The sequence below is a fragment of the Oncorhynchus tshawytscha genome, linkage group LG14, assembly GCF_018296145.1.
Source record: "Oncorhynchus tshawytscha isolate Ot180627B linkage group LG14, Otsh_v2.0, whole genome shotgun sequence".
In the NCBI taxonomy this organism is placed as follows: domain Eukaryota; kingdom Metazoa; phylum Chordata; class Actinopteri; order Salmoniformes; family Salmonidae; genus Oncorhynchus; species Oncorhynchus tshawytscha.
In genome coordinates, this window is record NC_056442.1 from 15194559 (window position 1) to 15216532 (window position 21974).

A 21974-nucleotide genomic window follows, 5' to 3' on the forward strand; every position below is an offset into this window, starting at 1 on the left:
AATTAAGCTCCGCACAAACAGACATCAATGTAGCACACAGATTATCGTGTTGTCACATTCACATGAATTGTTAGAATATTATTTACCATTCTGTATTAATATCAGTGATGTAGGGGTAAAAAAAGGTGGGTAATGGTTCAACTTTAAACTCCAGTGGTCGATTGGGATGAGAAGAACAACCACCGATATAAACAAAAACGTATTATGTAGAACTGTATTGTTTGCATTTTGATAGCATTTTAATGTAGGCCTATAGGGAAGATAGGTGATGGGGAGATGTTGATATTGAAACATGTCGTCTTTTTAAAGTTCCTAACTTGTTTTATGAGATTGGTACAGATTTTCTCAGGGGACCCCACATGGCCCCGACCTTAGGTTTGGGAATTACGTTACTAAACTCTCCCTGCTTGCTTCCTTAATATCTCTCTTTCTGCTCTTTTTCCTCCTGCATGAATTTGAGACTTCAACCTCACCACTGAGCACCACATCACTGTCTGTCACAATAGCCTACTCTCTGTAAAGCAAAGTTATTATGAGAACTTAGAAGCCTATTTTTTGCTCATGTTGGTCCGACCAATAGGCTCTGTTTAACTTCAGCTTCACCCTTCTAAGTGATACTAGCCAGAGCCCTTCAACATTATTGCAGTAGAAGTTTCTGCCTGCAGCTAGCCACCTGACTGACTGTATTTATTTACTACTTGTGTGTCATTCTCCGCGAGTCAGTCTTTGTTTGTTTGGGGGGGATGTCTGTAGACACGGCAGGAGTCGTGGGACAGTTTTAAAATTGCCTTTTGTCCAGCATCTCACAAACACAATGTCAGTAGCGTCTCTAGTTGCCTATTGCGCCGATTACGTGCTGGGGTAGTTTGTTTCACGTCTCAGGCCTTGTGCCACGAGAGGGCGGTTAGTGGAGAGAGTGGTGAATGTGCTGCTAAAAAGGCAAATCCAAACTACATGATTCCATTTGTTTGCAAAGAAGCAGACGCGATTAGAACTCAGATCAAGAATATAAGCGTTCTGAGTTTTGATCAACGCCAGGAGAAATATTTAGATGTTGATCCGTAATTGATTTTCTTAATATGAACAATAGATTATATTGAATTTTTCATTTAGAGCAAATTACAGAGGTCCGGACCTTGGTGTCCTAATACAGTGGGGGAAAAAAGTATTTGATCCCCTGCTGATTTTGTACGTTTGCCCACTGACAAAGAAATGATCAATCTATAATTTTAATGGTAGGTTTATAAGTGTAGTGGTGTAGATAGGTGTAGTGAAATACCCTATGTTGTTTTACAGGGTCAGCAATAATACTATGGCACCCCTGGAGTAAATTAGTTAAGGGCCTTACTCAAGGGCACATCGACAGATTTGTCTACCTTGTCCACCTTTGGTAAACATGAAGTGAATCCTCAGATCCATTCCTCATCACGTCTTCCCTCTGACTTCCTTGTTGAGTGTTTATTGTTCCAGAGTGATTGGGCCTCAGAGAGTGGGGGTGGACGAGTTTGCTGTGAGTGAGTGAGTGAGTGAGTGTGTGTGTGTGTGTGTGTGTGTGTGTGCATTTGTGCATCCATCTCTAGATCTAGAACTCATTTCTATGGAAATGATCCAAACTGCTTAAGAGAGACAAAAGGTCGGAATTGTCTGCCATTAGGCAGAGACGGTAGCTTAAGCGGGTGTGGTGTTCAGCATCAGTCCCTGTGTTGAGCAGGGACAGTGACAGACAGACAGACAGACAGACAGACAGACAGACAGACAGACAGACAGACAGACAGACAGACAGACAGACAGACAGACAGACAGACAGACAGACAGACAGACATTTCAAGAGCTTACCACATGCATGCAGTGTGCTCCCATCTGAGACCACTGTGTGCGGTTACATTCTCGGCATGATGCATTTGGCCATAGGACAGTGGGGGAAACACAAGACCAGAGTGAAGGGCGATGCTTGTCGATGACGCAGGTATGACAAACGGCTTTGGGGAAGAGGCGCCGCTCACGGGAGAAGAAGGTGCCAAAGTAATTGAGGGGACTGGAAGAAATGTTCCTCTTGGCTAATGGGGCGAAAAGCCACTTCTCCATTTTTCTCCGTCCTATATTTCGAAAACACAGAAGGATCCTTGAAGAAACAAATATTATGGTGTCTGTTCCTAGCAATGATTCAAACCAGCCACGACTCTAGTGCAACATCTTTAACCAACCCCAATACTAGAGCCATTTCAGAAAAGACTTGTGTACCATGTGTTGATGACTTGGCAATGATGCCTAGCAATTTGCAGTGTTCCTCTGTGCTAATTTGTCAATGGAGAGGCAAAAAAATATAAACTCTAAATTCTCTGTTGTAGCCTGTGGAGAGGCTGGTGTAAACAAGTACTAATCGACTTTCCCTTGTCAGAGAAGAAATGCATGCAAACATTTACATAAATCAGATTTAAAGTAAAGCTGTAGTATAACTTCAGTTTCTTAAGAAGCGTAGTCTTCTGATACATCAGATATTTGCTTTCCTCTTTAGCACTTACTTGCATTCACATGCACCTACAAACGCGCAAACACACACTCACAAAATAACTGGTTGTCTTTGTGAGTGTGACCCCAATATGGATACGGAAAACGTTCCCAATCCAAAACATCTTTATTGTCAATTGCATGCCGGCCCATCCCCCAACATCACTTTTAACAACACTATGCAACATGTTTTATTGTCAAATCAAATCAAATTGAATTTGTCACATGCGCCGAATAAAACAGGTGTAGACCTTACTGTGAAATGCTTACAAGCAGAGTGAGAAAATGAAATGCTTACGAACAGTGCATAGTGAGAAAATATGCTAAATCAACAAAAGTTTTTAAAAAAGTAACAATAAAATAACAATAACGAGGCTTCATACAGGGGGTATCGGTACCGAGTCAATGTGCTGGGGCATGGGTTAGTCGAGGTAATTGTGGTCATATGTACATGTAGGTAAGGGTAAAGTGACTATGCATAGATAATACACAGGGGGTCAGTGTAAATTGTCCGTGTAGCCATTTGATTAACTGTTCAGCAGTCTTCTTATGGCTTGGGGGTAGAAGATGTTAAGGAGCCTTTTGGACCTAGAATTCAGCCTCTCCATATTGCCCATTCTGTCACAGCTCTGTAAAGCAGTAGGTGCTGTTGTGATGACATTCAAGACAGAGCTATGCATGCAAAGATTGACATACATTTAGATTGTTATTGTCAACACTCAAAAGACAATAAATAGATACACAATTGACTAAAATGTCATTAATTTCCCAATATGATATTATATACCAGTGTGGCAGTTGTATTATACTGCTAAGACATAAATGTTCTTAAAGAATCAATGTGTATCATTAATTAAGGTAGATGCCTCTCAATGGTTGCCTCTCAATCCACCACATTGCCTACGTCGCACTTCCACATCTGCCACCTGCAGAGCTAGAACGGTGTTTGGAAGACCATGGAGACATCCCAAAAATCTGTCTTCTCACTGAAACGTCCATATCGTCCTACAAACTATGGAAAGGGGAGACTCTCACGAACACAATAGTGTTCTCTGTTTTGCTCTACGACTCCCACAAGTGTCACAGGACTGGTCTGAAGGTAACCGGTATCAGTTTTTAAAAATGATGGAAGTATGGAGGTAGTTTTGTGCCTACCCAAAAAAAGAGGTTAAATATGTGTAATATATATATATATTTCCTGAGCTTTCTTATATCTCCTAGACATAGGACAGACACTTCAAAACCTCGTTTCTTATGATAAATGTATGAATGTGTTACTCAGTGCGATTTCCAGGGCTACAGTATATTATATTTGATCAAATCATTTGTTTGTTTTTATTTTTTGTTACCTAAAGGGGTCCTAAAATTTGAAATCAAATCGCTAAATGATCCATAATATGACCATCTTGCTAGTAGCATGCTAACACTCATTAAGACAGATAGGTAGAATATGCCATCTCTAGCATTCACTGGTTGAGGTAACTTCTAGGTGTAATGGCACGGCAGGTGGTTAGAGCATTGGGCCAGTAACTGAAAGGTTGCTAGATCGAATCCCCGAGCTGACAAGGGAAAAATCTGTCGTTCTGCCCCTTAACAAGGCATTTAGGCCATCATTGTAAATATTAATTTGTTCTTAACTGACTTGCCTGGTTAAATAAATAATGGAGTTGTCTGGTAATGACATTAAAATATACAGTATATACAGTGCATTTGGAAAGTATTCAGACCCCTTGACTATTTCCACATTTTGCTACGTTACCGCCGTATTCTAAAATGGATTAAATCATTTTTTCGCCCCTCATCAATCTACACACAATACCCCATAATGACAAAGCAAAAACAGAAATAACTTATTTACGTATAACTTATTTACATAATACTTCTTTAAATATTCAGACCCTTTGGTATGAGACTCAGCTGCATCCTGTTTTCATTGATCATCCTTGAGATGTTTCTACAACTTGACTGGAGTCCATCTGTGGTAAATTCAATTGATTGGACATGATTTGGAAAGGCACACACCTGTCTATATAAGGTCCCACTGAAGATACTGAGTGGCACATTAAGTGTTCCTCTACCTGGGATTTGCCGTATCTTCTACAAGTCTGAGTTTTAAGACATTTACATTATGAAAAATACTGGGGACTAATTAATAATACAGATTCGGGTGGGGTTGGGGGTGGGAGGGAGAAATGTGGACATTAATAATAAGGAAAGTTCATGTCCTGGACCTGACATGGCTAAGCAGCTAATTATGCTACTCACCTGTAAGTCATCCATCTTGGCTCTCGCAGACAGAGACACACCATAAATAACCATGTCAAAGCACTACTAAAACACAGGTACAGTATCCTGCTGAGACTGAGGCTGTCCTAATATGGACGCAGTACAAACATACAAATTAGGCAGACTCGTTCCAAGATGTTGCATGCGAGGCCTCAGGCTCAGGCCTCAACACTGTCTAGATGGAGAGCTAGCTGAGAAAGACTGAATTATTGACACTCGTCTTTCACATCCGCTCAGTGAATGAGAACTTAAAGAGTACACCTAGCTCTGTTCTCTGTATTCTCTACGGAACATTAGGCTATTGAATTTGTGGGAATACTGTAATGAAGACTGAGATTCAGAGTTGGATCTTTATCTAATCTAACTTTTCCCATGTATTGCATTTGTGCAAGCAACTGTGTTATTGTTTTGTTTCTCGAGGTCACAAGAACATGATTGATTGAGACTGGGTAACTTGAGGACTCTTTGAAAGAGTAGGGATGAGACTGGGGCTAGCTTTAGATACCTTATTTGAAAGAGCCTTCATATAGTACGTCATTGAAAATGGTTGTAAGGGTATAGCAGAACCATTATATGCGCCCAGCTCACTGAAACTGTAAGGTATTATAAATACAACATACTCTAATACTCTATATTTACTAACAGCTCACCGAGGACAGTAAACAACTTGTTAACAGCAACAATCCAACATACATTTACAGCCACAGTTAAACAAACACCATGGGTAAAAATAATATATTTAAAACCAGCAGCAGCGTCTTTAATTTTTAAATTTTTAAATTTTTAATTTTACCTTTATTTAACCAGGTAGGCAAGTTGAGAACAAGTTCTCATTTACAATTGCGACCTGGCCAAGAAAGCAGTTCGACAGATACAACGACACAGAGTTACACATGGAGTAAAACAAACATACAGTCAATAATACAGTATAAACAAGTCTATATACAATGTGAGCAAATGAGGTGAGAAGGGAGGTAAAGGCAAAAAAGGCCATGGTGGCAAAGTAAATACAATATAGCAAGTAAAACACTGGAATGGTAGTTTTGCAATGGAAGAATGTGCAAAGTAGAAATAAAAATAATGGGGTGCAAAGGAGCAAAATAAATAAATAAATAAAAATTAAATACAGTTTGGAAAGAGGTAGTTGTTTGGGCTAAATTATAGGTGGGCTATGTACAGGTGCAGTAATCTGTGAGCTGCTCTGACAGTTGGTGCTTAAAGCTAGTGAGGGAGATAAGTGTTTCCAGTTTCAGAGATTTTTGTAATTCGTTCCAGTCATTGGCAGCAGAGAACTGGAAGGAGAGGCGGCCAAAGAAAGAATTGGTTTTGGGGGTGACTAGAGAGATATACCTGCTGGAGCGTGTGCTACAGGTGGGAGATGCTATGGTGACCAGCGAGCTGAGATAAGGGGGACTTTACCTAGCAGGGTCTTGTAGATGACATGGAGCCAGTGGGTTTGGCGATGAGTATGAAGCGAGGGCCAGCCAACGAGAGCGTACAGGTCGCAATGGTGGGTAGTATATGGGGCTTTGGTGATAAAACGGATTGCACTGTGATAGACTGCATCCAATTTGTTGAGTAGGGTATTGGAGGCTATTTTGTAAATGACATCGCCAAAGTCGAGGACTGGTAGGATGGTCAGTTTTACAAGGGTATGTTTGGCAGCATGAGTGAAGGATGCTTTGTTGCGAAATAGGAAGCCAATTCTAGATTTAACTTTGGATTGGAGATGTTTGATAGGAGAGTTTACAGTCTAACCAGACACCTAAGTATTTGTAGTTGTCCACGTATTCTAAGTCAGAGCCGTCCAGAGTAGTGATGTTGGACAGGCTGGTAGGTGCAGGTAGCGATCGGTTGAAGAGCATGCATTTAGTTTTACTTGTATTTAAGAGCAATTGGAGGCCACGGAAGGAGAGTTGTATGGCATTGAATTGATAGAAGCCTGGATTTCACATTTACACAAGTTAAAAAGCAGAAATACTGAAATAATCTGTCACGCCCTGGTCTTAGTATTTTGTGTTTTCTTTATTTATGTGGTCAGGCCAGGGTGTGACATGGGTTTATTTTGTGGTGTGTTTGTGTATGGGGTTTTTTCGTAGGTTTTAGGATTGTGGCTTAGTGGGGTGTTCTAGCAAAGTCTATGGTTGCCTGAGGCGGTTCTCAATCAGAGGCAGGTGATTCTCGTTGTCTCTGATTGGGAACCATATTTAGGCAGCCATATTCTTTGAGTGTTTTGTGGGTGATTGTTCCTGTCTCTGTGTTTATTGTCACCAGATAGGCTGTATAGGCTGTATATTTCACGTCCCGTTTTTGTATTGTTCATGTTTCATCTTGATTAAAGATGTATCGAATTAACCACGCTGCATTTTGGTCCGACTCTCCTTCCACAGAAGAAAACCGTAACATAATCATGAATAATAAATGTAAAAATGTACAGATAATATATGTATATTTTAGCACGGTTTTCTTCCTGGGAAGGAGAGGCGGACCAAAACGCAGAGTGGTTATAGTTCATGTTTTTTTTAATAAGAGAACTAAAAATGAACAGAACACAAAATAATAAACATGAAAACCGAAACCGTCCTAACTGGTGCATAAAACACAAAGACAGGAAACAACCACCCACAAAACCCAACACAAAACAGGCTACCTAAATATGGTTCCCAATCAGAGACAATGACTAACACCTGCCTCTGATTGAGAACTATATCAGGCCAAACACAGAAACAGACAAACTAGACATCCAACATAGAATGCCCACTCAGATCACACCCTGACCAAACAAAACATAGAAACATACAAAGCAAACTATGGTCAGTGTGTGACAATATATATATATATACACACACACAGTTGAAGTCGGAAGTTTACATACATCTTAGCCAAATACATTTAAACTCAATTTTCACAAATCCTGACATTTAATCCTGGTAAAAATTCCATGTCTTAGGTCAGTTAGGATCACCAATTTATTTTAAGAATGTGAAATGTCAGAATAATAGTAGAGAGAATTATTTATTTCAGCTTTTATTTATTTCATCACATTCCAGTGGGTCAGAAGTTTACATACACTCAATTAGTATTTGGTAGCATTGCCTTTAAATTGGTTAACTTTGGTCAAATGTTGCGGGTAGCCTTCCACAACCTTCCCACAATACATTTTTTCTGTAGGATTGAGGTTAGGGCTTTGTGATGGCCACTCCAATACCTTGACTTTGTTGTCCTTAAGCCATTTTGCCACAACTTTGGAAGTATGCTTGGGGTCATTGTCCATTTGGAAGACCCATTTGCAACCAAGCTTCAACTTCCTAACTGATGTCTTCAGATGTTGCTTCAATATATCCACATAATTTTCATTTATTTCATCTATTTCATGAAGTGCACCAGTCCCTCCTGCAGCAAAGCACCCCCACAACATGATGCTGCCACCCCCATGCTTCATGGTTGGGATGATGTCCTTTGGCTTGCAAGCCTCCCCCTTTTTCCTCCAAACGTAACGATGGTCATTATGGCCAAACAGTTCTATTTTTGTTTCATCAGACCAGAGGACATTTCTCCAAAAAGTACTTTCTTTGTCCCCATGTGCAGTTGCAAAACGTAGTCTGGCTTTTTAACGACGGTTTTGGAGCAGTGGCTTTTTCCTTGCTGAGCGGCCTTTCAGTTTATGTCAATATAGGACTCGTTTTACTGTGGATATAGATACTTTTGTACCTGTTTCCTCCAGCATCTTCGAAAGGTCCTTTGCTGTTATTCTGGGATTGATTAGCACTTTTCGCACCAAAGTACATTCATCTCTAGGAGACAGAATGCATCTCCTACCTGAGCGGTATGACGGATGCGTGGTCCCATGGTGTTTATACTTGCGTGCTATTGTTTGTACAGATGAACGTGGTACCTTCAGGAATTTGGAAATTGCTCCCAAGGATGAACCAGACTTGTGGAGGTCTACATTTTTTCTTCTGAGGTCTTGGCTGATTTATTTTGATTTTCCCATGATGTCAAGCAAAGAGGCATTGAGTTTGAAGGTATGCCTTGAAATACATCCACAGATGCACCTTCAATTGACTCAAATGATGTCAATTAGTCTATCAGAAGCTTCTAAAGCCATGACATCCTTTTCTGGAATTTTCCAAGCTGTTTAAAGGCACAGTCAACTTAGTGTATGTAGACTTCTGACCCACTGGAATTGTGATACAGTGAATTATTAGTGAAATAATCAGTCTGTAAACAATTGTTGCAAAAATGACTTGTGTCATGAACAAAGTAGATGTCCTAACCAACTTGCCAAAACTATAGTTTGTTAACAAGAAATTTGTGAAGTGATTGAAAAACGATTTTTAATGATACCAGCCTGTGTATGTAATCGTCCAACTTCAACTGTATGTATTCAAATTGAAGGCTGTTATACAAACCAAAGTCTTTGGGGTGAGATGTCAAGAGAGGTCAAGCTGTATCACTATGGATGCTTACTACACAATATATAGCTCATTTTTCTTTCCAACCGAACTGTTTGCCTTAAAAACTGAGGGCTTAACAGATGCTGTGCCTCCTCGACAGGCATCTCGACGGGCAGCTATTTGGCATACAGCATGCCAGTAAACCCAGCAGATAGCCTGATGGTTCGCTGGGGCCTGTATGAGCTCGGTGCACAGCAGGTAATTGAAGGCGCAGCTGGAGAGCGCTAGTCATTCGCCCTCGCGGGGTGCATGGAGAGGCTGTTGACACCGCGGCTCTCCAACGAGAGGCGAAAGCAGCTGAGGTCTCGGAGCGCCGGCAATAGGGGGAGAGAGAAAATGAAAGATAGGAAAGAGGAGCTCTCAGCAGCTCCGGTGACCCGTGACACCAGCTTCTTCAACCATTGGGGACGGCATGAAAAACATACGGCTAAAGAGATTGGAGAGTGAGACAACAGCGAATAAATCTGCCCATCGGGAGAGAGAGAGAGGGATGTGAAGGGAGGTAAAGCAAACTCTATTACACTGACAACAGATTGAAATGGAAAGCAGAGCACAGAGGTGGTGCTTCTGAATGGGGGAAAGGGGCTTATGTGATACGACTCCTTATGATAGAGATACTCTCCACGGACACAGGAGAAGATAAGTTAGGTGAGGAGGAGCATAATACATTAGTGAATGAGGGGGAAATGCTAGTTCGCTAGCTAGCTTTACCACCAGCCTGTGCTAGTATGTTTTACTAAATAAAATAGTTATTGCTTTGAGTCTGAAATGGGCAATTGAATGTTTGTCAAATTCATTAAAGAAAAGTTAAACTGAAAATGTTTATCCTGTCTTTTTATTCCTCCTGGTTAGACTATGTACAGCAAAGGTTATATTGTAACTACAAAGTAATTAAAATGTCGCTCACGGTTAAGTTGCTTGCTCATGGGTAAGTACATTGTAATTACAGAGTTGGTTGTTAAAGATTTTTTACATTGTTACTACAATGTAACTTAAAGCATTATGGCTAACGTTCTCCTGTCTCCTAATTTATCCTGGTTAGCCTATTCTCTGCAAAGATTGTTACTTTGAAAAAGTGTACTGTTTGTTCCGTCTGAGCGAGTCTGACCACTAGTTAGAGATCACTATGATGGCACACCAAATGTGTTTAATGGATCGCGGGAAAAGAGCAGGAATAGGCATTTAGGCTACAGTCCAAGCTATGTCTTCCAATGGTGCTACTGCTGTCATCATCCAAAGATTTTTCAACTTGAATAAACGCTTGGAAGAAAGGAAGACAGCAGTGTAGCTTACGAGCGATATAGATATCACTCAATATTGATGTGAATCACACTGCTGATCTCTCATTTAGATATTTGCGCCTAACGGATTGTGGTTATTGTGGATGGCTGTTCATAAATGTATACATGTATTTTAACCCAAAAATTGTTGAATTGAAAAATGTAAGCTTCCTGCGACCAGAGGACTGCCAGTGAAAAATGTGGTCTTGCAACAGCTGCATAGTGTGGATCCCAGCCTATGGAATTCATGTTTGAGGGAGTTCCAGTCACTCCCTGATCTGTTTCACCTGTCCTTGTGCCTTTCTCCACCCCACTCCAAGTGTCACTCATCTTCCCCACTTATCTCCTGGGTATTTATACCTGTGTTTTCCGTCTGTCTGAGCCAGTTTGTCTCGTTTGCCAAGTCAACCATCATTTTTCTCTCAGCTCCTGTTTTTCCCAGTCTCTCTTTTCCTCAACATCCTGGTTTTGACCTAGATGTCCTGACTCTGAGCCTGCCTGCCTGACCACTCTGTCTGCCCCTGCCCCTGAGCCTGCCTGCCTGACCACTCTGCCTGCCCCTGACCTCGAGCCTGCCTGCCACCCACCTCCAGGTGTCACCCATTTTTCCCATTAGTCCCTTGGTATTTATTCAGTTTGTCTGTTGCCAGTTCGTCTTGTCTTGTCTTGTCAACCAGTGTGTTTTTCCGTGCTCCTGCTTTCTCTCTTTTGCTAGTCCTCCTGGTTTTGATGCTTGCCTGCCTTGACTGAACCCGCCTGCCTGACCATACTGCCTGCCCTGACCTCGAGCCTGCCTGCCCCTCTGTACCTCCTGGATTCTGACCTTGTTATGATCTTTTGCCTGTCCACGACCGGCCTTCTGTCTATCCCTTGGATTATAATAAATACCAGAACTCAAATCATCTGCCTCCTGTGTCTGCATCTGGATCTCACCTTGTGTCGTTATAGTCCCTCCCTTCTAAACTCCTCCGTAGTATTGTGCTCCATACTGTCAAAAACTAGATTAATTAAGACACGAGTGGGGCTTTTATAGCTCAATTGAATTCATGCTGATTAAAATATTTTAATCCATAGGCCTAACAGACAAACACTCAAACACACACTTTTGATAGATTTAAACAGATGCAAAATATCATGATATCAAAGTGTCACCAACAAAAACATAAACAACAGGCCTATAGCAAATCCAGCATATAGTATTTTTGGTAGTGCTCAAAGCATGCCATTCCACGAGAGCAGTATTTCCTTTTTCAACTTGAAGAAATGAGCCAAATCAGTCCTCACAACAAAATCATAAACAACAGAGTAGGCAAAATAAATCCTTCATTTTTGGGTTATGCTCAGGTTAAAACAATTTGGCACTAATCCATATTTCCATATTTCCATGTCCTATTCTTGAAGTTCAAGGGGTATTAAATGAATTGGAATGACTGGAAATCTGACAGAGTTTGGTTTATAATGTAAAGATATAGCCTAATTGTATTATTAGCTGTATTAAAGTAGAAATCAATGGGTTTAGAATAAGCCTACATAACCAACCAATTAAGTATAATGTTGGCAGGCTGCCTAGCAGTTAAGAGCATTGGGCCAATAAACAAAAGGTCACTTGTTCAAATCCCCGAGCCAATTAGGTAAAACATCTGCCAATATGCCCTTGAGCAAGGCACGTAACCCTATTAGCGCCTGTAAATTACTCAGGATATGAGTGCCTGCTAAATGACGTAAATGTCAAATGCAACATCCAGCTATGTAAACTCTAACATTGATTTATTCTGCAATAGATAATAATCTGCAATAGGTAATATTCATTTTTGTCTTTTTCAGTCAAGTAACTGAATGTAATCAGATTGCTTTACTGAGTTTGGGTAATCCCAAAATTACGTTACTGATTACAATTTTGTACTGCTAACTAGTAATTGTAATTAGGCCTAACAAACAAACACGTTTAGAAACTAACCTACCCAACCCTGATCAGATGGGGAGAGCTCCCATTTCACTCCCAATATTCCATACATACACTGTAAAAGAAACAGTGTTTAATAGTGTAAGCATAATCACTTTGTTGTAGTTTTTCCCCCCTTCTCCTTTTCATTTCCTTTTCTTACACTGTGTGAACGCATTACACATGCAGAGTAAATTACCTTTTAGAAAAGTTTTTGGGGACAGAAGTTTGAAATTGAAATAAAACCTGTGCCGTCTTGATGGGACATGCATTTAGTCTTTAATCATACACTCATCTGATAAAGATAGCAGGGAATAAGGAATCTTCTGACGGTCTGGGTTAGGCAGATGAAGACCAATAGAGATGCTGAGCAGGTGAATGGTATAGTGAAGCTCTAGGACAGACTTAAAAATAACATATTCTGTCTCTATGTGCTGTACTTTTAATATATTGGAGGGTAATGTTTGGTAACACTCCCTTTGAAGGTTGTTATTTATCTGAAAGTCGGAAGACTGGTGAGGATACTGAGCAGGTGAATGGTATCCTAGTGCTGCTGTAGCACAGAACTAAAGATAACATATTTGCTGTGTCCCAATCCAAAGGCAACTGCCTGCTGCCTACCTGCATCCAAAGGCATCTACCTTAGTAGGTATCCCTTTCCATTTAAGACGGGATTCTAAGGCACTTTCACATGATAACGCATTTGCGTTCCACTAATCGTGAACAACTAGTGCTAGCAATTCTGTTTACAATTCCCACAAATGGAAATATTTGACACGAATAACAGAATCAATCTCCTCAGTACCTGTTCATGAATTAAGTTGGCACCGACCAGAATAATTATCCTACAGATTAGGGGCCTCCTCTCTCATAATGCTTGGTCTGCAGCTCCTTCTTTGTGGATATGACAGGTAAGCTTGCATGCATGATACAGGGTAGGATTTTTTGAGATAGCTAAATAAGCTATTTTACTGATGTTAAAGGATGATTAATAACCAGAATAGTGGTGTTTCATTGGGAAGCCAATATTGCATTAGAACTGCTAAATGTTTTTATGAGTAGGCTTAGATTGTGATGAATTTATACAAATATCATACCTGTGCATAATATGAAATGACACTGATGTTCAAGATATCAAGGTTTTAAATTAGTTGATAACTAATATTGAAAGGTGATATGATGCAATTTATCTAGATAAGAAGGCCCAGGTTACTTCAAGTCAAATCAAATGGCATGTTATTTGTCACATGCACCGAATACAACAGGTGTGTAGACCTTACCACGAAATTAACCAACAATGCAGTTCTAAGAAAAAATAAGAGTTAAGAAAATATTTACCAAACAAACAAAAGTTTATTAAAAGCAACACAATAAAATAACAAAAACAAGGCTATATACAGGGGGTACTAGTACTGAGTCAATGTGCGGGGGTACAGGTTAGTCAAGGCAATTGATGTAATATGTACATGTAGGTAGGGCTAAAGTGACTATGCATAGATAATAAACAGCGAGTAGCAGCAGCTTAAAAAAGGGAGGATCAACGCAAATAGTCTGGGTAGCCATTTGATTAACTGTTCAGAGGTTTTATGACTTGGGGGTAGAAGCTGATAAGGAGCCATTTGTACCTAGACTTGGCACTCCAGTGCTGCTTGCCATGCAGTAGCAGAGAGAACAGTCTATGACTAGGATGGCTGGAGTCTTTTTTAGGGTCTTCCTCTGACACCGGCTGGTATAGAGGTCCTGGTTGGCAGGAAGCTTGGTCCCAGTGTTGTACTGGGCTGTAGGAACTACCCTCTTTAGCGCCTTGCAGTCAGATGCCGAGCAGTTGCCACACCAGGCGGTGATGCAACCAGTCATGCACTCGATGGTGCAGCTGTGGAACTTTTTGACTATCTGAGGACCCATGCCAAATTTTTTCAGTCTCCTGTGGGGGAATAGGCGTTGTCGTGCCCTCTTCACAACTGTCTTGGTGTGTTTGAACTATTCAAATTTTTTGGTGATGTGGGCATCAATTAACTTGAAGCTCTTGACCTGTTTCACTACAGTCCCATCAGTGTGAATGGAGTCGTGCTCTGCCCTCTTTTTCCTGTAGTCCATGATCATCTCCTTTGTCTCGATGATGTTGAGGGAGAGGTTAATGTCGTGGCACCACACTGCCAGGTATCTGACCTCCCTATAGGCTGTCTTATCATTAATGGTGACCAGCCGTTGTGTTGTCGGCAAAATTAATGATAGTATTGGAGTGCCTGGCCACGCAGTCGTGGGTGAACAGGGAGTATAGGAGGGGACTAAGCACGCACCACTGAGTTTCCCCCGTGTTGATGGGCAGATGTGTTGTTGCCTTCCCTTACAACCTGGGGGTGGCCCGTCAGGAATTTCAGGATCCAGTTTCAGATGGGAGGAGTTCAGTCCGATGGTCCTTAGCTTAGTGATGAGCTTTGAGGGCACTATGGTGTTGAACGCTGAGCTGTAGTCAATGAACGGAATTCTCATGTAGGTGTTCCTTTCTCCCAGGTGGGAAAGGGCAGTGTGGAGCCCAATAGAGATTGCGTCATCTGTGGATCTGTTGGGGCAGAATGCAAATTGGAGTGGGTCTAGGTTTTTTGGAATTATGGTGTTGATTTGAGCCATGACCAGCCTTTCAAATCATTTCATGGCTACAGACGTGTGTGCAACAGGTCATTTAGGCAGGTTACCTTGGAGTTGTTAGGCACAGGGACTATGGTGGTCTGCTTGAAACATGTAGGTATTACAGACTCGGTCAGGGACACTTGCCAGTTGGTCCCCGTGTGCTCTGAGTACAAGTCCTTGTAATCTGTCTGTCCCTGCTCCCTTGTGAATGTTGACCTGTTTAAAGGTCTTACTGACATCGGCTACAGAGAGTGTAATCACACAGTCGTCCAGAACAGCTGATGCTCTAAATCAAATGTAATTTTATTGGTCACATACACATGGTTAGCCGATGTTAATGCGAGTGTAGTGAAATGCTTGTACTTCTAGTTCCAACAGTGCAGTAATATCTCACTTTCTGTTGGGTTTGGTGTTACTAATTACAATTTGAGACTAAGTTATTCTACTCTTACTGTAAACATTTGAACAAGCCTAAAAATATGCAAAACTGTTAACAAAACGATTTCACATTAATAAAGGTAGGTGTGGCTTCAACGACTTGAGTCCTTTAGTCCTTGAGAACAAATGGGAAAAAACGATTTGCTACATGTCTTCAGCTGGCTAGCAAGTTCCCCAATTCATGATTGACACATTGCTGAATGTACGATTAGCTCTAGATAGTTTAGTTGTTAATCTCTAAACAGACGATAAGCAGGACGAGATCGCCTACTAACGTTAGCTAGCTGTTGCTTGCGATGTGCTAGCTAGTTTGGCAACGGGCTGGTTTCTCAACATTGGAATGTAAAATTCATATGAAAGTAATTTGTTGTTATACTTACCTTTCGCAAAGTTATTACTTATTCTTCTGGAAAATGTTCTCCCAAGCGGGGACATGTGTCTGCCTTTAATTATGGGATAGCCTCCCCGGGGAAGGATATATGGGATGCGGCCTAAAAAGGCAGCATCCTTGTAAATTGAAACACAGTCATTGTACCTCTATGAGCTTTACTTAAAATATTGGAGAGTAATGGCACATTTTTATTTATCAGAAAGTAAGAAGACCAATGGTGATGCTCTGCAGGTGAATGGTAGCACTGTTGTACCAACTAATTAAACAAAATTACTACTGTACTTGAAGTATTGGAGAGTACTGTACATTGATATTTATCTGAATGTCAGAAGACCAATGCTCTACCACAGAATTAATTATGAGCTGTATATAACCGAGTTGGATTGCTAACCTCATTCCTCAGCTCATCCAATTATAATTGTGCCCAACCCTGGTGTTTGTGTGTGAGGGTGTGTGCGTGTGTGCATACATTCCTGCATGCATGTAACCCCAAACGTCTTTTGATGGACCTGACATGAATGACAGGTGAGGGAAGACAACAAAAGACAACAAATGAGTCTCCTGGAGAAGAGGAAAATATTTTCATGATATGATTATCAGTGTGATCTTTCTTTAGAAAACTATTTGTTTATCTTTCAGTGGGTAGATCACGTTTGCTGTCTCACTGATGGACGTGACGGAGGTAGATCCATCTATCATTGCATACAGCCCATCTTGTTTGTAAATGAAACCGTTTATTATTGATTTTGGTACCGACTTGATCAATCTCCAATTCCATTTTTTTTCTTACATCACATCACCCTTCCATCTGTATTTCTCCACAGAGCTGTCGTCGACCCTCCCTGGCTGGAACAGCTTTGCTGTGTTACTGCTAGTTTAGTACAGTAGGAAGTGGCTGTGTATGCTGATGTGTGTGTACGCGTTTGTGCATGTGTGTACATTTGTGTGTTCCCAGCTTGTCAAACTTGCCTAATTACATAACACGCAGCAGTAATATTAGTCTTTCAAGGATGACCGACGATATCCATAACACTTTGGTCATTATGGTCTTTGTTGTTTAATCATGTTTTTTTTTCCTTCCCTCACACTTTTCCTCAAAGCTTTTGGTAATTAATTCCCTTGTGATTGCACTGTTTAAAGCTCACCCCCATGTGACAAAGCACCTTCCAAATACCAAGGGCATACAAACACAGAAAGAGACAGAGAGGCACAAAGATCTGCACGGCACTCCGTAGAGGTTCAAATCCAACACACACAGATCCCTATCACCTGTTCATACTTTTTTTTATAGCACCAACCTTTTCAAAACATATCAAAACAAATGGGTTTGAGTGATTAACCTTGTCCAACATTTCGTGCAATGCGTTTTGAATGCCATTATCTCCCTCCTAGTTCTTTTTTTGGAACGCTGCGAGAATTAATGGAATTGTTGTGATGATGATGTATGGAGGATTCGGGGATAGGACAGATGGGAATGTAATTAGGGATGTTACAGGGCGCTGGAAATACTCACCATAAAAGAGGGTTCAAGAAAGCACGACAACACCATCCATCATGTCAGACAACTGTCAGTAAAAATTGAATCAAGGGAATATGTATTCTTCGCTACATGTTAATTAACTTGAATTTTTTGGGGGGGTTGGCCTTCACATCACAGGTTCTACACTTGAAGAAAATATTTCATTTTTTCTTTGATATCTTTGTGCAACAATGAGTTCCGTCTGTTACGGGATGTGGCCAAGCCAATAGATGTCGCCGCTGTTATGTGTATCTGAGTGTGATACTATATAGTACTAGTGAGCCAAGTTAGGCTTTACTTACCATGCACTGAATGGAGCTGTATGCATGCTACAGAGTGATGCTGAAGTAAATGCTTTCTAATCAACATTACCTTGCTCTTGTATAGAATAAACACCATACAACACAATTAATGTCAACAAATGTCTCATACCATACTGTGATATTTATTGTGTTGAGGTAGACTTATAAAACAGTTATTTATTTATTGGATATCTTTGTGCAACAATGGGTTCTATCAATTAACTGTCTCATACCATACTGTGATATGTATTGTGTTGAAGTAGACTTAGGCTATGTACTATATAAATGTAACTGCCTTACTTGTAAGTGAAATGAAAACCTTTCACTTGAAAATAAGTTTCATCCCAAATTTGTTCACCACATAATGTATGTAAAATCCAGCTTTAAGGATGAAATAGTGATATTGGAAACTGCCTGCAAAGTTTGACTTTGATGCTTTGAGTATCTAAACTAAAGTATCTAAAGCCTCTAAACTGGCTTAGGGTGTCACGATCGTTTAGAGATTCGGTTGGACCAAGGTGCAGAGTGGTAAGCGTACATTTTACTTTTATTAAATGACACCATAAAAACAACAAAATACAAAAACGAACGTAAAGCTACATGCAGTGCAGAAAGCAGCTACATACAAACAAGATCCCACAAATAAAGGTGGAAAAAAGGCTGCCTAAGTATGATTCCCAATCAGAGACAACGATAGACAGCTGCCTCTGATTGGGAACCATACCCGGCCAACAAAGAAATAGAAGAACTAGAATGCCCACCTAAATCACACCCCAACCTAACCAAATAGAGAAATCAAAAGGCTCTCTAAAGGTCAGGGCGTGACATAGGGCAGCAAGACAGGAGGGTTATAGGAGATGGGAGATCTGGGCTGTGAGCCAGAGATGGAGGGAGGGAGGGAGGGAGGGAGGGAGGGAGGGAGGGAGGGAGGGAGGGAGGGAGGGAGGGAGGGAGGGAGGGAGGGAGGGAGGGAGGGAGGGAGGGAGGGAGGGAGGGAGGGAGGGAGGGAGGGAGGGGGAGGGAGGGAGGGAGGGAGGGAGGGAGGGAGGGAGGGAGGGAGGGAGGGAGGGAGCAGTGGCCTTGAGGCCTAACAGGATCATGGGAAGTTGGGTTCATTCCAGATCATAGTCATGATGTGCTTCCCAAATGGCAATATGTTCCCTACATAGTGCACTACTTTTGACCAGAGCCCAATGGGCCCTGGTCAAATGTAGTGTACTATATAGGAAATAGGGTGCAGTTTGGGATGAAGTCATTGTGTGCTAAACTGAAGGGATGAGTCAGGGATGAAGAAGAGAGCATTTTATCCCTCACCCATCTCTTTACCCTCCTTTTTGCCTTTTCCCCTTCGCCTCTCTGCCTGTCCTCACCTCTTCCTACAAGACAATTTGTCTGAGAGGTTGAAGGAGAGAGACATGGGTCACTGAGAGTTCAAAGGGGGTTGTATTCGGGACAAAAGAAGACAGTTTTGACACATCAGTTTAATAGATAGCCACAAGGGGGTGCGTGTATCGTTAGTCTACAAATTAGCATATTTGACATCTTAATTTTAATCTATAAGTGTTTAAAATTCAAAACTGACCCGAGATCAGTTTCTAGGGACAACTTGAGTTACAAAAAGCATGAGTTATAGGGAATCAATAAGGTTCTGTATCTAAGGGTAATTGCTCAGGTAGAGTAATGGAGCATAGATACAGAACAGTTCTCTGTGTGTTACCATCAATTTGCAGGATGATGAATGCAACACAGAGTAAGTCATGTTTCATTTCTCATACTCTGCACTCTAGCACTCTGCGAGGAAGACTAGTAGAATGTACCTATCCCTCTTAGTAATCTTATAGCCAAAGCCTTTTTCTCCTGGAATCCCACAGGAATTCTAATTGAAGGAATGCCTGGGAAAAATGGGAAGAAGGCCAGGAAAATAATTGCAAGTCCATCCAGAAGTTGAATGGACAACAAGATGCATATATATATTCACAAATACCCACCACAGCATTCCCATTCCCATGTTCTTCCTATCTTATCTCCTCCTAAGATAGGAAGAAGAACTAATTGATAGAAGAACTAATTGATTTGTGTGTCTCACCTCGGGAAGTAGAGAGAGATTACATTTTACCCTGAGGGACGCGAGTTGAGGGCGTGAGAGCATTCTCATTGATATTCATACGTCATTAGCTGAGACACTAGCATCGGTTCCCTAGCTGTGTGATATTTTGTAAAAATAGTACAAATCGTTATGAATGCCAGTTTCACGGTGTGGTCAGGGAAAAAGGTAATTGATTAGAACAGGGGACAATTTGCTGTGTGGATGAGCCCACCTGTCTTTCTCTCCTGCAGACCTGCTGCCTTGGGGAGAAACCCTAAATTAATGAGCTTGCTCTATACTATATGAAGGTAATATAAGGCTACAGTGGAAATCCGTGCCGTCTCATTTAATCCATGCTAGCTAATGCAGCCTTCTGTACACTTCAGTACAAATGCAAATGCATTGTAATTGGTCATGCTAACTAAGGGTCCGACAAGTGACGTAAATAGAATCTCCATTAACATTCTTAAAGAAGACTGAGATAAAACACGAGATGACTGTTCCAGTGGGTCTGTTCATGTGTGTATATGCGTGTGTGTGCATGTTTGCATCCATTTGCAAATGTGTTTCTGTGTGTGCACGCGCGTCCGTGCATGCGTGCGTGCATTTGGGTTTCCAGGGCTCATGCAGGAACTCATCTCTGTCTCTTCCTCTCCTTCTCGTCTGAAAGGTCAGTCAGCTGTCAGCAAATAAATTCAATAGCACAACCTTTCCGACGTCTTTCTCTATCCCCCTGTGTCTCCCTTCAGGGCGACACAATACCTCTCTAATATAGCTCCGCCGAGCAAGTCACTTGGCCATTGATGTGACCATTTCAACTGCTGCCAACAAAAACCTAAAAACCCCACTGACATTGACAACTTCAATCATCTTATGGTATCTACTCTGCCCTACTGTGAAATTATGCATTAATTAATTGAACGCGGAATGGAGAAAGGTTATCAAGCCCAAAATTGTTAAATTAAACTCAGACAACCTAACAGGAATGATATGTTTGGCTTCAGTGTCAGTAACATCAGTATTTTTGAATCAGACAGAAGCCATGATATGATAGTTACACTTTTAAAGGACAGGATCGTATTCAATAGGCACCAAACAGTAAAAAACAGACGGAAACAGGGAGGGACTATGTGAACTTGTTCAATAACAAATACTTGTTTAAGTTTTCCTTCCAACATCTTGCTACAATGTGCACCAATGAATATTACCCAGGGCCATGTCCAAGGATTTTCAAAGAGGAAGACCAAATGAGACGTCAGTTAAGAGCATCCACTTTGACATAGTAAATGATGTGTTCTAGACTCCTATTATATTCTACACAACTCACTCAACAAGAATGAGGCCTACTAAGCATAGATGTGTGGCGTGAATTTAGGGTCAATATGTTGTAAATGAATGAATACAAATCCAATGACAGTATTGTTTATTAAAATGAGTAGTCAGTTGTGTTATGGCTGATGATTTATTTACCTAATTATATTGTTCACAGATCACGAGGACACTGGAGTTGTAAAGGTTATTGTGTGTCTAAAGTCGAGGAAGTGACATGAGTGCAAAATGGCACCCGTACCCGGCTTGCACTACTTTGATCTATGCGTGAGACAGATGCCTTTCATTCACTTTGAAGAGAAGGTCAGGAGAAAGAAACACAGAGAGATAAGGGCCACACTACAAACACTTCCTCAACAGCACCACCAATATTTGCTATGGCACCCTATTCCCTATGTAGTGCACTACTTTTGACTAGAGCCCTATGGGCCCTGGTCAAAAGTAATGCACTACATAGAGAATAACGTGCCATTTGGGACGCAACCATAGACCTTCAGTCATGAAAGTAAATGTCACTGCTCAGAAATAGTTTGAAATCAACTTCCAGTAAAAAACATCAACTTAGAGATAGAACAGTGACAACAACAGTTGAGAGAGGTATGGACGACAGAGTATTATTACCGTCATGATGGGTTAAAACATGGTGAAAATGTTACAGATGCCATGAAAATTATGACTATTGCTGCCTCGTGATGTCACCTCAGGGAGTATGTACAAAGTCACACTTGAGTTGTTATTCCAGCTATGATTGGACGATGTCCCACCAGAGGAAGCTAGTTGGAAATGAGATCCTCCAATCACGTTC